Source organism: Euprymna scolopes, chromosome 43 (assembly GCF_053919585.1).
Source record: "Euprymna scolopes isolate OS-2025 chromosome 43, ASM5391958v1, whole genome shotgun sequence".
Classification (NCBI taxonomy): Eukaryota; Metazoa; Mollusca; class Cephalopoda; order Sepiida; family Sepiolidae; genus Euprymna; species Euprymna scolopes.
In genome coordinates, this window is record NC_136524.1 from 40,464,260 (window position 1) to 40,481,537 (window position 17,278).

The window sequence follows — 17,278 nt, forward strand, 5'->3', positions numbered from 1 at the left end:
TTTTGCTTCGCTACTAATACAACTTTCCAAACTTGAGTTTAGCTCACTTTTCAGATTGCATTCATCAATGTTACGCATCCTTTTTTTTTTTTAAGAAATGTATCCATTTTTATGAGTAATTAGCTTATAGTGCAACGGATTATAACAACGGTAATTATTCTAAAACTTATAAAAGGTACACGCATTTACTCTTCACAAGATACGAAACAGACGCTCTCACAAGACCTGCTATGCTGGTGCCAAACTGCCAGTTGTCAAGTTGTGGCGGCGCCGGTGTTTGGTAAATGTTTTGAACGTATGCAATACTTGCAATACTTGCAAAACAATGACTAGTTGTAATAAAAGTAGTTTATAACTATTATAATATTGGTGCAACGAAACGACGAATCTTTGTAAGAAAATGGTATGACGTAGTTATTTTTTGTGTACATTTGCATCTCGTATCTGGACAGACGTTTCAGGAATTCTATAAAGCGCACCTACAAAATGACTTTTATTAACAAAACCAAGACTTCAAAAAAGGAGTTGATAGCAACAAAAAGTGTATTTCATTGTAAGTTACAATTGTTTCAAGACTGATTGGACAATTTCAAGTATTATTATGGAGTTTGAAAATTTTCACATAACCAGCCTTTCTTCAGACTTCTTGAATATAATAAAAACACTTTAACAATAGGCCATTATTTAAAGAAATTCCCCTTAAAGGAAATTAAGCATGCGAAAACATTTATCCTGGATGCATCTTTATATATATATATATATATATATATATATATATATATATATATATATATATATATATATATATATATATATATAACAAGCAAGCTTCCCGTCGTTTCCTGGTCGTAAAATATGTTATCATTTTTTCAAATTCCGTATTTTTTATTACACAGTCAATTCTCTATTGATAAATATATTGTAACCAATATATAGTAATGCCCAGACGTGACCCGATAATGAAATATGCTTAAATATGATATTTTAATTTCTGTATTTGTTTTTATAGAGCTAATTTTCTATTCATTGTTACATTGTAGTCAATATATAGTAATGATTTTAAAAGTTAAAAAACATTTTTTTTAAATAACTTGGGTTCAATCGGCTAGAATTGAAACCAAAATATTTAGCGCTTTAACCGTAGTCGGTGTCGTTTGAACTATCGACAGATGGTTAAGAAAATGTTAAAAATACAGTGACTTTAACTATGTTTGCATATTTGCGCATGCGCAGAAATAATAGGTTTAGTCGACTTACTCCCAATAAGTTCATATTCTTTTCGATTTTGACCTTATTACCGGCTAAAAACCAAATCGAATTTGTTTCACAGGTCCAAATCCCGTATTTACCAAGTTTCAAATCTGTAAACTAAAAATTGAGAGAGGAGTTTGGTAGAAACCGTTCCGCATACACACAGACAATGTCACTATGCAATTATGCACAATGCAGAAAATAGTCGTTAAATGAAACGAATCATTCCAATAAGAAACCATAAAAATGGGAATTAATTAATTAATGAAAGTTTGTTTTCAATGGAATATGCAAATTGGTTAATCATCATGAAGTCGTTCGTATACCCATGACTGAGTATATTAAGAAGTTCTGTTTAATATCTTAAATAGAAAAAGTAGAGTTCTGATATTAATGTCAGTTCGACAAAACTCAAATTTATGTGTGTATAGATAGATGATATCAGCCAGATTAGTCCAGTAATTTCCGAAAAATAACTTCTGGAGTAAACGTGTTATTGCGGCGACTAATCCATATTAATCTTTAACTGTGCATCAAGCGGATACCATAATACTTAGTTCGCTGTACCTTATCATAATAAAGGTCCATACAAATGTCCAGCAAGATCGACCCAGTAGTTTCCGAGAAAACTTCCAGAGTAAATGTGATATTTTTATGATTAATTCCTTTAATCCCCCAACTGTGCACCGAACGGGTACATCTCGTCATAAAACAGGATCACACAAAATTTCAGCTAGATCGAAGCGGCAGTTTCAGAGTAAAAGTGAAACAGACAGACAAACAAACAGACTAACTAAGATTAATATAACATACATTATTATTATTATTAGTAGTAGTAGTAGTAGTAGTAGTAGTAGTAGTAGTAGTAGTAGTAGCAGCAGCAGCAGCAGCAGCAGCACCGTCACCACCATCAGCAGTAGTATTTATTTATTTACTTATTTACTAATGGTATGGCGTCTGGCTTTGCCCGGTCATAAAATACGCTTAAATGCATTTTAATTTATACAGATTTCGTATCTATTATTACAGAGCCAATTCTCTATTGAATATTATACTGTACCTAATATATAGTACTGATTGCAAAAGATTAAAAAAAAAAGACTTGGGTGCCATCAATTAGAATCGCAACCAAAAAATTTAGTGCTCCAGCCGCGTTTACTATCGTTTCATCTATCGACAGATAGATAATAAGGATTTAAAATTAGACCGCTTCAAGATATGAATGAATTTGCGCATGCGCAAAAGTAACAAGAAATATGTCGGCAAGTTGAAATGAACATTTTGCATTTTAATTGTCCGACATATTTCCGTACACGTTATTCATTCATCCAAACAAACGTTTTGCTCCTTATAAACCATTCTCGGTGTCTGATTACTATTTCCTGTTAATCTAAGTGTTAGGTGATAAGTAGTTTAAGAGTTTATCAGTTTAATTTTTTTTTTTTTTTCACGCAGACAGATAAACACACGCACGCATACATTTACTGTTTTATTAATACAGAGTTATTTGTTTATTGCGTTTGACATATTTCGGGAAATTGTTGACTCAGCTCAACTGAAAAAGCTAAACAAAATTAAGTGGGAGTAGTTATTAGTTGTTATTTGGAGTTTAAAAAAAAGTTTATTGCGACTTGAGTCAAGTGTTTGGTTTTGTGCATGTCTTTTATTCTTCCATTCATTTTTTTTTGGGGGGGGGAAATCGGTCAAGACAAGGTATGTAGTCACTTGATGTAAGAATCTAACTAGAACGAAATCTGATTATTGCAAAAACAGGAAATGTCTATTGACCTTAGTCCTTCAAAAGATCAAGATTGAAGTTAGAAGGTGAGAAGGAAGAAAGTTCCACAACCTTGTAAATCTTGAAAAAAGGCTACTGGAATAGTAAGCTGTATTACAATGAGGTATAAAAACAGCGAATAGATGAAGACCACTAGACCAACGGGTCAAACGAGCTGGAACAAAAGAAGCAGGGAATAGAGATGACAATTCTGAGGAACACATGACATAGTACAGAGCGGAAGGATAAAAGTGTCGCGCTAAAAAAAACAACACTACAGCTTTATTTTAAAACTTTTATTGAAAAAAGTCAATTCAGGTAACTTGATTATGTAGTAGAGATGACATCTGTTCAATGTAGCCGCCTTCAGCCTCGATACGGCTCCGGAACTGGAAGCATGCATTTCCCACAAGAGATGGCGAGAACTCAGTGAATACTCAGTGGGTGGAGGAGATCAGGCTGGCTTTGGTGTTGTGGGAGGTCATATTGGTGATGCTCTCGACGTATGATCAAACGAAGTTGTCCAACGGCTTCATGGTGAGAGAGAAGAGAGGGGCAGTGAGAGAAGCGTACAAAGTCGTTGCACTCCTTCTGAAGCCAAGCCTCGGTAGCTTTGGACTTGTGGGCTGGCGCCGAGTCCTGCTACACACCTGTTATCTATCAGTAGCCAACTGATTGCACTAAGGAATCACAACACTCTTCAGCACAACCAGGTACACTTTGGTGTTGACCTTCAAGCCGACTTTAAAGATGTGAGGTGGAATGATGTGGCCTTCACTTGAAACCATACCAAAGACCATAACCATGACCGAAAACTTTGTTTTCATTACTCTGGGCGCGCCCCTGGGCAATCCAGCGATTCATTTTGAGGGTGCTGGCAATGGTCCTGTTGTCACAACCTGGATCGGTAGACAGTATGAGTTGTGTAGCGGCGTATCTCCATCTCGCTCGTTGAACATTGTGCTACTTTCAGATATGATAGATAGCTCTTGTACATAACTGGCCAAATAGTAGATGGCCTGCAAAAAAAAAAAAAAGAAAAAAAAAAGAAAAAGAACACCGGGTTTCATCAAACGGAAATGGAATCATGTCATCTATTCTAGGGCGACAATTTTATCGTTCCCCCTGTAGCATTTGTGCTTGATAATTACTACTATTAGTTTAGAAGAGATTTTCGCCAAATTCAATGAAGGAAAAGTTTTCCAAAGTTTATTTAGTGAGTATTATCTACACAGTTTATTTAGTGAGTATTATATACACAGTTTATTTAGTGAGTATTATATACACAGTTTATTTAGTGAGTATTATATACAAAGTTTATTTAGTGAGTATTATATACACAGTTTATTTACTGAGTACTATCTACAAAGTTTATTTAGTGAGTATTATCTACAAAGTTTATTTAGTGAGTATTATATACACAGTTTATTTAGTGAGTATTATATACACAGTTTATTTAGTGAGTATTATATACAAAGTTTATTTAGTGAGTACTATCTACAAAGTTTATTTGGTGAGTACTATCTACAAAGTTTATTTAGTGAGTATTATCTACAAAGTTTATTTAGTGAGTATTATATACAAAGTTTATTTAGCGAGTATTATCTACAAAGTTTATTTGGTGAGTATTATATACAAAGTTTATTTAGTGAGTATTATCTACACAGTTTATTTAGTGAGTACTATCTACAAAGTTTATTTAGTGAGTATTATCTACAAAGTTTATTTAGTGAGTATTATCTACAAAGTTTATTTAGTGAGTATTATCTACAAAGTTTATTTAGTGAGTATTATCTACAAAGTTTATTTAATGAGTATTATATACAAAGTTTATTTAGTGAGTATTATATACAAAGTTTATTTAGTGAGTACTATCTCAAAGTTTATTTAGTGAGTATTATATACAAAGTTTATTTAGTGAGTATTATATACACAGTTTATTTAGTGAGTATTATATACAAAGTTTATTTAGTGAGTATTATATACAAATTTAATTTTGTGAGTACTATCTACAAAGTTTATTTAGTGAGTATTATATACAATGTTTATTTAGTGAGTATTATATACACAGTTTATTTAGTGAGTATTATCTACAAAGTTTATTTAGTGAGTATTATATACAAAGTTTATTTAGTGAGTATTATATACAAAGTTTATTTAGTGAGTATTATATACAAAGTTTATTTAGTGAGTATTATATACAAAGTTTATTTAGTGAGTATTATATACAAAGTTTATTTAGTGAGTATTATATACACAGTTTATTTAGTGAGTATTATATACAAAGTTTATTTAGTGAGTATTATATACAAATTTAATTTTGTGAGTACTATCTACAAAGTTTATTTAGTGAGTATTATATACAATGTTTATTTAGTGAGTATTATATACACAGTTTATTTAGTGAGTATTATCTACAAAGTTTATTTAGTGAGTATTATATACAAAGTTTATTTAGTGAGTATTATATACAAAGTTTATTTAGTGAGTATTATATACAAAGTTTATTTAGTGAGTATTATATACAAAGTTTATTTAGTGAGTATTATATACAAAGTTTATTTAGTGAGTATTATCTACAAAGTTTATTTAGTGAGTATTATATACAAAGTTTATTTAGTGAGTATTATATACACAGTTTATTTAGTGAGTATTATATACAAAGTTTATTTAGTGAGTATTATATACAAAGTTTATTTAGTGAGTATTATATACAAAGTTTATTTAGTGAGTATTATATACAAAGTTTATTTAGTGAGTACTATCTACAAAGTTTATTTAGTGAGTATTATCTACAAAGTTTATTTAGTGAGTATTATCTACAAAGTTTATTTAGTGAGTATTATATACAAAGTTTATTTAGTGAGTATTATCTACAAAGTTTATTTAGTGAGTATTATATACAAAGTTTATTTAGTGAGTATTATATACAAAGTTTATTTAGTGAGTATTATATACAAAGTTTATTTAGTGAGTATTATATACAAAGTTTATTTAGTGAGTACTATCTACAAAGTTTATTTAGTGAGTATTATCTACAAAGTTTATTTAGTGAGTATTATCTACAAAGTTTATTTAGTGAGTATTATATACAAAGTTTATTTAGTGAGTATTATCTACAAAGTTTATTTAGTGAGTATTATATACAAAGTTTATTTAGTGAGTATTATATACAAAGTTTATTTAGTGAGTATTATATACAAAGTTTATTTAGTGAGTATTATATACAAAGTTTATTTAGTGAGTACTATCTACAAAGTTTATTTAGTGAGTATTATCTACAAAGTTTATTTAGTGAGTATTATATACAAAGTTTATTTAGTGAGTACTATCTACAAAGTTTATTTAGTGAGTATTATATACAAAGTTTATTTAGTGAGTACTATCTACAAAGTTTATTTAGTGAGTATTATATACAAAGTTTATTTAGTGAGTATTATATACAAAGTTTATTTAGTGAGTATTATATACAAAGTTTATTTAGTGAGTATTATCTACAAAGTTTATTTAGTGAGTATTATATACAAAGTATATTTAGTGAGTACTATCTACAATTAAATGTGTATAAGGAGTGCTAAAAGCAATTTTTAAAAATAAATATCTATAAGTCTTTGTAAACATTCGAACGATTACGATTTGGAGTTAACGTCAACAAATAATAGACACATTTTTTAATGGAAATCGCTCCAGACAGGGCGCTAACAAGAACAAAAGCTGATTATTGCAAGGAAAGAAGATGCAAAAAAGAACAGACTAAGGCTGTAAGGTAGAAGGAAAATAATGAGTAGGAAGAGAGGTCTACATCTTGTAGACCTTGGATAGGAGCTACTGGAGTAGGAAACTGTATTGCAATGATGTAATATAGTAACCTCCCTTAGGCGTAAAAGTTTCCATGTTGTGTTTTGTTTATTGTTTGTTTGTTTGTTTGTTTGTTTTTTTGTACAGGAAAAGGAGGAGGTTGGCTCTGCACTTTAAGGTTTCGAATTTTTGGATTTAGTTAAAAGTAAGTTTACACAAACTATAAAGATAATTAAATTAGCACGGAACCCTAGGAGGTATTATTACTAACTTATAATTAATTTTTTTTTATTAAACCCCACCATAAGTTAGAAATAATGCCGCTAGGTTTCGCTGATGGCTTAATTATCTTTATAATTTGTGTAAACTTACTTTTAACTAGATTTTTAAAAAATTGTTGAAACCTTAGAGTGCAGAGCTAATCTCCGCACGTTTCTTTTTCTGACAAATAAAATAAACATGGCGACTTTTACATCTGGGGAAGGACGAAGGTTACATCGAGCGAAACGTTGCGTAGATAACGCTCAAGATAAAAAGAACTGCTCGAAATTATCCAAATAATACACACATTCATACCTTATCTCAAAACTTCAAAACTGTAAATAGTTTAAGGTTCAAGTGAGAGGAGTAACTTGATTGTAGTTATAGAATAACTAGTAATGAAATATTAAATAAGTCTACATGAACCAAACGTATAAATATTGTGTAAAAATATGGATGTAATGGTTGCGTAATCCCAAGCCACACCTCCCCTGTCTTGTATTGCTTAAGTCCAGCAACAAGAATATCAGGACAATAGGAAATAATTCCAGGATGAAACGATAAAATTCTCGCCCAAGAAAAGACGACGTGATTCCATTTCCGTTTAATGAAAACCGGTTTTCTTTCTTTTTTTTTTTTTTTTTTTTTGAAGACCATCTACTAGTTGGCCAGTAGTGTACAACTTCCGAGAGCAATAGGAGCCTTCCATCATGTCTGAAAGCGACACAATGTTCAACGAGCGAGATAGAAGATGCGCCGCTGTACAACTCGCTTGTGGAAAAGGCATGCTCCCAGTTCCGGACCCGTATCAAGGCGGTAATTGAGGCTGAAGGCGACTAAATTAAATAGATGTCAGCTCTACTACATAATCAAGTTATCTGAATTGATTTTTTCGATAAAAGTTTTAAAATAAAGCTGTAGTGTTATTTTATTTAGGGCGACGAATTTGTTGTTTTACCCTGTACAACCAATGATTGAGAACGTAATCTTTTATTTAATCTATAGCTAGAGGGAAGATGCATGGATTCACAGTTTTCCGAAGCTCTGGGCTTTCACCCCACAACAAAACCAACAGAGTCTAGACCCGTAGTTGTCAACTTTTTTTTTTTTTTTTTACTCAGTGACCCCATTTCGTTCGTTTTTCTTGGTGTCCCTCTTCATAGATATTGGTCGTAGAATGAGAGGGCGAAGGTCAGAAAAAACAATGTAATAGAAAAGAACCGATTGCCTTAGACGCATATTGAAAACCATCGCCTATCATTTTTTTTTCCTTTTTTATTGCTTTCTAGGCAATTTTATGAAACTTTTTTGGCATCTAAAAACTACATTAAAATTCGTTTTAATGTCTGCTTTAGCTTTTTTCACGACAAACCAAAATTACAGTAAAAATTACATTTTTAATTATAAATGCCGTTATGAATTGGTTTCATTCATAGACCACCAAAATGTCATTGTAGACCCCCAATTTGTTATAGTTTGTCTGTGAACTCCTATAAATATTCCATGGTCCATGTGAACCTCAGTTGAGGACTCCTGGTCTAGACTATTGTTGAGATGGTCTATTTTCTGTTGACTGAAATATCTCTCTGCTCCTGTACAATTCTAGGAGGTCCATCCTCCTAGGCTGTACTATTTCGCCCTTTGATAAGGTGTTAGTTTATTGTCAATCGCAAGAGACGCCTCTACCAGGAAATGTCCACTGGGCTGTTAAGAACTTTTTTTCTTTCAGACCAAAGTGTTTTTTCTCAAGGGCGCTCGCTCTTCAACTCCTGTTTTTCTAACCATTGGGATTGAGATAAATATCTCTTTAAGGAGAACACTGACGACACAACTGCGCAGACACATTTGAACTTGTCGCAAGAAATCTGGACATTCTTCTACAAAAGTGTCTACTTTAAGACGAACATATTCAACACAAATACACCGAAAAATATCTCACTGTTTTCTAATAGAGATAAGGCTTTTAGCTATTTGGCATAGGTTTTCCCCTGGTTGCACCAAAGCCAAAGGTTCTTATGTGCCGTTACACACGCTTACGCACGGGACCCGCACATTGCATGCAGTCCACGTCGCAAAGAATAGAAGACAAGTAATAACTTGATTTCTTTTCTTTTCTTTTCTTTTTTTTTGTAACAACGACGTTTATTTCCGAGTATATTCCCGAATGAACCGTGATTGTGCTACTTTTCTCTCTTTATCCTATCGACCGTCGTTTTGAACGTGCTCTCGAACGTGTTCTAGAATGTGCTGAATGTGGTGGTCGATCTGCGCACAAGCTTTTTTCCAGTCTTTTTCTTTGCGCTCGTCATCTTCAGACGCGCGGCTGCGCTCTTTTGCACGAATGCCATTGTTGAGATGTCCTGTTCCTTGTTGACTGATGTATATGTCTGGTCCTATGCAGTTCTAGTTAGTTCATCAGCCAAAGATTTACTTTCTCACTCTTTGAGGAAAGGCTTAGTTTATTGGCATTCGCCTTTAACGGTTAATGCCGACGACCTTTGTTTTTTTTTTGTTTGTTTTTTTTATTGTTTTGTTGTTATTTGTTTGTTTTTTGTTTTTTGTTGTTTTTTTTTTAATTTTTTATTTTTTTGCCAGGCCAGAATACTCTTCCGCTGGCTCTATCAAATCTCACTGTATAACACTTTTGTTACATCATGAAGGGGAGATAATCAATTTCCTAAGCATATTAAAGTAAACGAGGCAGTATCTTTGACAAAAATGGGTCACTCTTACTGTTCGCTTCTTTAGGAATTACCAAATGCCATTTTCATTTAAAGTCGCCTTAAATCGTGGGTAGATACAAGATCGCTTGTATTTTATATGGCTTGCAGCATTTTGCTATTTATACTCGGCATAATTAATTATATAAACACCAGAAAAAAACCCTGCGCTGATTAATGAACGTTTAGACGATGACACTCGCCTCGTCAGGAGTTCAACAATGACTTAAAATTGATTAACCGAAAGGATAAAATACTAAATAAATTAATAAAAATAAAATAAGAAATAAAAAAAGTAAAATTAAAAAGCACAATGCTTAAAAAGTAAAAATAAAAAATAAAAATTAACAAAAAAAAAAAAGAAAGTTATTTACAATAACTTTCAACAATTAAAATTTGTAGACCCCTTTTTCTCTCCCTAATATATTTTTCAGACTTATACACGTTTCCTAACCCGCTTTAGACAAGGCATTAAGCCACTTGATTAAGTAACTAAAAGCTCCGGGAAACGCCGGGAAACGCCGGAAACCAATTATATTTTTCATTAAATTAAAACGAACAATATATTTTTAAATCAACAGCAATATTTTTTTAGGATATAACCAATTTTAATGAAATTTTCAATATTTATTAAGTAATTATCACGGAATATAATGAACCCATTATTATTATTTTAATGTTACTGGCTCAACTCTTTTCCTGATCTACATCAATGATCTCCCAAAACACATACTAAAATCTTTCGTTGACATCTATGCAGATGACACGACCATATATGGTAACATATCAAAGGCCGTAAATGATGATGTTCTCTCTGATTCTCTCTCCTCTGATCTTGAGCGCGTGGTACAGTGGGGAAAGAGATGGCTGGTTACCTTTAATGCATCTAAGACCAAGCTCCTATCTCTACATCATAAACGCTCTGATCCCCATCTGGCATCAATTGAAATGAATGGCTCTCGTCTAGGGGAGGCCCCAGGTTTTGATAAGCTCCTGGGTTTGACCTTTACACCTGATCTTAAATGGAACACATACATCAAGTCTGTGGCCAAGGTCGCTGGGAAAATGGTGGGATCCTTCTACCGCCCCAGAAGATATCTCGCTAATGATGCAATTCTCTATCTATATAAGAGCCAAGTACGTCCAAAGATGGAGTACTGCTGTCAAATCTGGGCGGGAGCTGCTAAAAACAGCCTATCCTGCCTTGACAGAGTATAAAATAGACTTCGTGGCTTGGTGGGGGATGCCCTTTTCTCTACCCTGCAACCTCTTTCCCACAAAAGAGACGTAGCGAGCCTGTCGTTGTTCTATCGTTATTTCCATGGCAAGTGCTCGTCTAAGCTCCATTCTCTGGTCCCCCTCGCCAGTCTTTTTCAAAAACCACCCGACTAGCTGAAACCACCGTCAATAATTTTCCCCACTCTCTATCTGTGCCTAAATTAAAACGTAGATTCCATGAACAAAGCTTCTTTCTTAGAACTGCACGCCTGTAGAACTCTGTTCCGCTTGCCTGTTTCCCTCTCGACTTCAACCTGGATGTCTTCAAGTCCAACACAAACAAATTCTTGATGAACCGCCCCTCCCCTAAGTAATGACACCTTACCAATTCTCCAATACTATTGCTACACTATCCCTTTGGTTACTGTACACACAATAACCCTTATCCCCGAGTGGCCATTGGGCCTTGATAAGTGGTGAACTCCATGTAAAAGTATACATATATATATATATATATATATATTATTTTGTGTAAACATAAAACACCTTTAATAAAGATATAATTTTTAAAAGTAAAAAAAAACACTTATAGCAGATCGCAATAATTAAAAAAAATTTTTTCATGAACAATACGAAAAAACTCTTTAAATCTGTGTTAGTAATATCGTTATAAATCGAAGAAAAATTAATATTCTCGAACTAACGACATTATCATCGAATAAAACATTGTTCATTCAATATTCTTGCCTAAAAAATAAAAAAAATAATTGCAAGACTTTTTTTTAATAAGGTAACATTTTTAGTGTAAATTTTACAAGTAATATTTTCAATGCTTTTCTTGCACACGTGAACATTTTTTAACATGTTAACATATATATAGTTTTTTTCCTTTTAAAGATTAATTTTGGTCTGTTAACTTTCAAACACAATCTAAATTTAAACATGAACTGAAAAAAATAAGCCTGTTTTAAAAACAGAGAGGGTCCGTTTTTTTTTTCTTTTTTGTTTCTGTTTTTTTTAAATTTTATTTTCCTTTTTTTTTTTTTTTCATTTATTTTTGTCCGTATATATCGTTTCGAATTGCCTGTTTACTTTAGCTGCTAGACACAAGTCCTTTTTCGAACTAAATAAAAGCTTTAGATTTCGTTAAAACACACAAAACGTATCCAGGTAGGAAAAAGAGTAACTTATCTTGCTTTTGGTAACATTCATTCGTTATATATTTGCATTATTATTCTTTTCTTTTTTTCCCCCGTGTTCGCTTCTTCTCTGCTATGTCCCCGAAAAACGATTTTGTCGTTAGATTTTATCTACTTTTCTACTTATTTACTTTTGTATTATTAGACTTTTTTCTTGGAACACGTGACAGATTCACAGAACCAAACTCAATGACGTCAGCAGATTATATGAGTTTAATGCTTAGGCTACCGGCCCGCCGCCTTGCGCGGCACGGGCGACAAGATCAAAGTGTAGCATCTGTTTCGACAGATGCTGCAAGCTATGACTAGCTATGACTAGCAAAGACCAGATGTGGGAGCAACCCCACATGCCTGACCTTTAACCAGCTCCCATTTCCCACCTCTCGGGAGCTGGTCCCCATTTCCCTTCCCCCTCCCTTCACTCCTCACATTAAAAATTGGCCTTGTGCCTAATTTGCTCGGTGGGGGAGCAAATAAATACCATCTGTTTCGACAGATGCTGCAAGCAAAGACCAGCAAAGACCATATGTGGGGTAACCCCACATATCTGACCTTGGTCAATGAAGGGGCAACCCTTCATACCAACGGTGACTATCCAGCTCCCATTTCCCACCTCTCGGGAGCTGGTCCCCCTTTTCCCTCCCCCTTCTCTCTCTCTCTCTCCACATTAAAAAACGGCCTTGTGCCTAATTTGCTCAGTGGGGAAGCAAATAAATAAACACCTTAATATTACAGAGTAAGAGAACAGACGGCGCCTGCTAATGTCAAACGGTCATCTATCTGGTACTAGCCAAACACCTTGTTGCCTTCGTTAAAATGAAAAGTCAAATTGTCTCGGTGTGTGTCTGTGTGTCTGTGTGTCTACATTTCCCTACCAAACTACTCTGTCATTTTCGTTCTCAGATTCGAGATTTGACATAAGGAGTATTTAGATTCGGGAAAATATTTTTAATCGATTTTCGGCCAGAAATTTGGCTGTCAAGGGATCAAAGTTCAACGATTTGACCTTTGAAAACTCTACCAAACTCTTCCGCCAATTTTGTGTCGAAACACTTGAAATTGTAGTTGTAGGTTAATTGGACATAGATCAATTTTTTAAATTTTGATTTGAGCCCAAAGCAATAAATGTTAAGGGTCAAAATTGGGGTCAATTTTTTTTTAATTTGACCTCTGCGGTCTCAACCTAATTATTCAGCCAATTTTTTTCTAAACATGTGAAATTTTACATAAAGTGTATTTAGACATAGGGCAAGCTTTTTAATCGTTTTGAGTCGAAAATTTGAGCTGCCAAGGGGTCAAACAACAAAAGATTTGACCTTTGCAATGTCTAGCAAACTATTCAGCCAATTTTGGGTCTAAATATTTGAAATTTATACATAGTGAATGGTCAGACATTTGGCGAGCATTTTAAGCAGTTTTTGGAGTGAAAATTTGGTTGCTAAATGGGCAAAGTTGATAGAGTTGATCTTTGGGTGTAAAGACTTGAAATTTTAGAGTAAGGTAAGTTGGATATAAGAAAAGGTTTTATTTTGATTTGAGACCAAAATAATACATGTTAAGGGGTCAAAATTATGGTCAAAGTTTAAAAAATTGTCCTCTGCGGTCTCTACGAAATTACTCATACAAATTTTAGTCTAAACATTTGAAATATTACATGAAGTGTAATTACTCGTAGGACAAGTTATGAACAATACATACGGCTCGAGCAAAGCCGAGCTGAACTGCTAGTATATATATATATATATATATATATATATATATATATATATATATATATATATATATGTGTGTGTGTGTGTGTGTGTGTGTGTGTGTGTGTGTGCACTTCCCTACAAAGCTAACCTGCCAATTTTCAGTCTACAGACTCGAGATTTGACATAAGGAGAATTGAAGTTTGCGAAAATCTTTTTAATCCGTTTTCGGACAGAAGTTTAGCTGTCAAGAGGTCAAAATTCAACGGTTTGACGTTTGAAAACTCTACCAAACTCCTTCGCCAATTTCGGGTCTAAACACTTGAAATTTTAGATCTTGGTTACTTGGACAAGGATCAAACTTTTTAATTTGATTTGAGCCCAAAACAATGAATGATAAGGGTCAAAATTGGGGTAAAAGTAAAAAAAACAATTGACCTCTGCACTCTCTACCAAATTACTCAGCCAATTTCTGGTCTAAACATTTGAAATTTTACATAAAGTGTATTGTGACATGGGTCAAGATTTTTATCGATTTTTAGTCGGGAATTGGGTTGCTGAGGGGTCAAAGTTCAAAAGATTTTACTTTCGCGGTCTCTAGCAAACTATTCAGACAATTTTGGGTTTAAAATTTTACATAAATAGTATTAACACATGCAGCAAGCTTTTCAATCAGTTTTTGGGCGAAATTTGGCTGTAAGAGGTCAATTTTGAAAGAGTTGACCATCGCAGACTCTAACAAACTACTCCGCCACTTTTGGGACAACACACTTGAAATTTTAGATGTAAGTTACCTCGACATGAGTCAAACCTTTTAATATGCACATACATATGCACATAAAGTTATGAACAGTATATAGAGCCCAAGAAAGCCGGACTGAACTGCTAGTATATATATATATATATATATATATATATATATATATATATATATATGTATATATATATGTGTGTGTGTGTGTGTGTGTGTGTGTGTGTGTGTGTGTGTGTGTGTGTGTGTGTGTGTGTGTGTGTGTGTGTGTGTGTTTAGCTTGCATGGTTTTATTTAAGGATATTTTTTTAAGTCTTCGAATAGTCAAATAGTTAAATAAGTACTTCGATCAAATTAGTGTGTGTATATCTTCTTCTCTATTCTTCTTCTATCTTTCTTCTCTATCTATCTTCTTCTATTCTATTCTTCTTCTATCTTCTTCTATCTATCTTCTATCTTCTTCTATATAAATAAAATGAACTCATTTTTTCCCGTCTGATTTTGACATTAATAGGATTAAAAATCAAGATATTTCATGCAAATATAATATGCACAACGGCAGAACAATATCTGAGGTGTGTTATAGGCTTATTATTTCTCAAATTCCTCGATAATCTTAGATTTCTATACTTTTTCTGCTGAGAAGTCACAGCCAAAATCGGTTAAGATCAATGGAAGTGGTAAAATATTTTCTCTCCCCCTGCCAACACTTAACACCGTTTGGGGATCGTTCACAAGGAACAGTTGAGAAGAGAACACCGGTTTGGCTTCGTAGTTCTTTCATGTGAAGTTATTTAAAATCACTAAACTAAGCTGCAGTGCTCTGTGGCGTAGTGGTTAGCGTGCTGGACAATTCACATTATATTTTCACGTTCGCGCCGACGTACGGTAGTCTTTTTTTTTTTTTTTTCCTAAACAACTGGAATGGACTTTTCTTAGTGGCCGAACTGTTAACGTTGCAGATGTTTTTTTTTGTTGTTTTTTTTTTCACACTTTATTTTCCTACTTTTACTCATGACTCCGGGTTTGATCCTTCCTACTTACCTACCATAACATTTTTTAAACCCCCCCCCGTCCCGGAAACAAACACTCGGGCAACGCCGGGTACCCCCGCTAGTATATATATATATATATATATATATATATATATATATATATATATATATGCATATTAAGGTTGTTTGGTGGTGCTACAAGTGATTTTTGTGATATAGGCTTAATGCAGCTTGCATTATGTAATGGATCTACGTATATAGTACTCCTTCTGCACTATATATATATATATATATATATATATATATATATATATACATATATATATATATATATATATATATATATAAAATTTTAGTCATTCAATAAAATTAAAAATTTATTACGTGAAATGCTTGACTTTCAGATACAAAAGATTTTTATTATTCTATGTAAGGCAAAGAATACATTTAAAATATTATAACTCCTTTTCCTATAGGATTTCGATCTATATAATAATTTATTTACCGGACTCATTATATAAACAAAGAAAATTTATCCAGAAAAATGCCTCATTCGGACTGTTACCTTGTGATATGGATTACTCAAAGATTGGTTCACTTTACCTCACTGCTATCAAAGGCATTAACTTAGGATTTTGCCATGCAATTTGGGTGTGAATTTTTATATCCTTTTCATTAAATACTTAAAAAAACTTTTAATTGTGATTTTCCATGTCTCCCTGACTTAAGCAAATAAGGTGTAAACCGTTATAACTATTTGCTAATATTTTCTCCTCTGAAGAGATGGTACACATCGAAATCCTATAGGATAAGGAGTTATATTTTAAATGTATGCTTTGTCTTACATAGACTAATAAAAAAAATTTGTATTTGAAATTTAACCATTCACCTCATAAATTTTTAAATTTATTGAATGACCAAAATTTGATTTATTGCTCTATCTTGTATATTGAGCAATTCTTATTTAGATAGGATAGTACTTATAGAATATTACTGCCAATAATATTTTATAAGACCTATAATCACAGGTTTCCATACCAGTTGATTGTTAGATAATTTATATATATTTCCCCCAAAATCCATGGCCTAAATTGAGGAGAGACTAAAACTTTTTGCTATGGTTTCAAATGATCTGAAATAACATTCAGGGGAGACTTGATTCCAAATATTTCTTCTTTTTTTTACATAGGCATAGCCACTTATCAAGGCCCAGAGACCATTCGAGGATAAGGGTTAAAAGTGTACAGAAGTCAATTGGACAATATAGTAATCGTTAGTAATGGAAATTCGGTAAATTTTGTTAACTTAAGTGCAACGGCTCATCAAGAACTTGTTCACGTTGGACTTGAAGACAACCATATTGTAGTCAGCTGGAAAGCAGAAAAGCGGAAGACAGTTCCACAGGCGTGCACTTCTAAAAAGGAAACTTTGTTCATGGAATCTACGTTTAGGTTTAGGCACAGATAAAGAGTGGGGGGAATTATTGATAGTGTTTTCAGCTAGACGAGTTTGTGAAAGTTTGGCGAGGGGGGCATTTCTCATGTGTTATATCTCTCTTCTTTTGGAAATAGGGTTCAATTATGAATATCTACCACATGCTTTGGGGAAATATATATA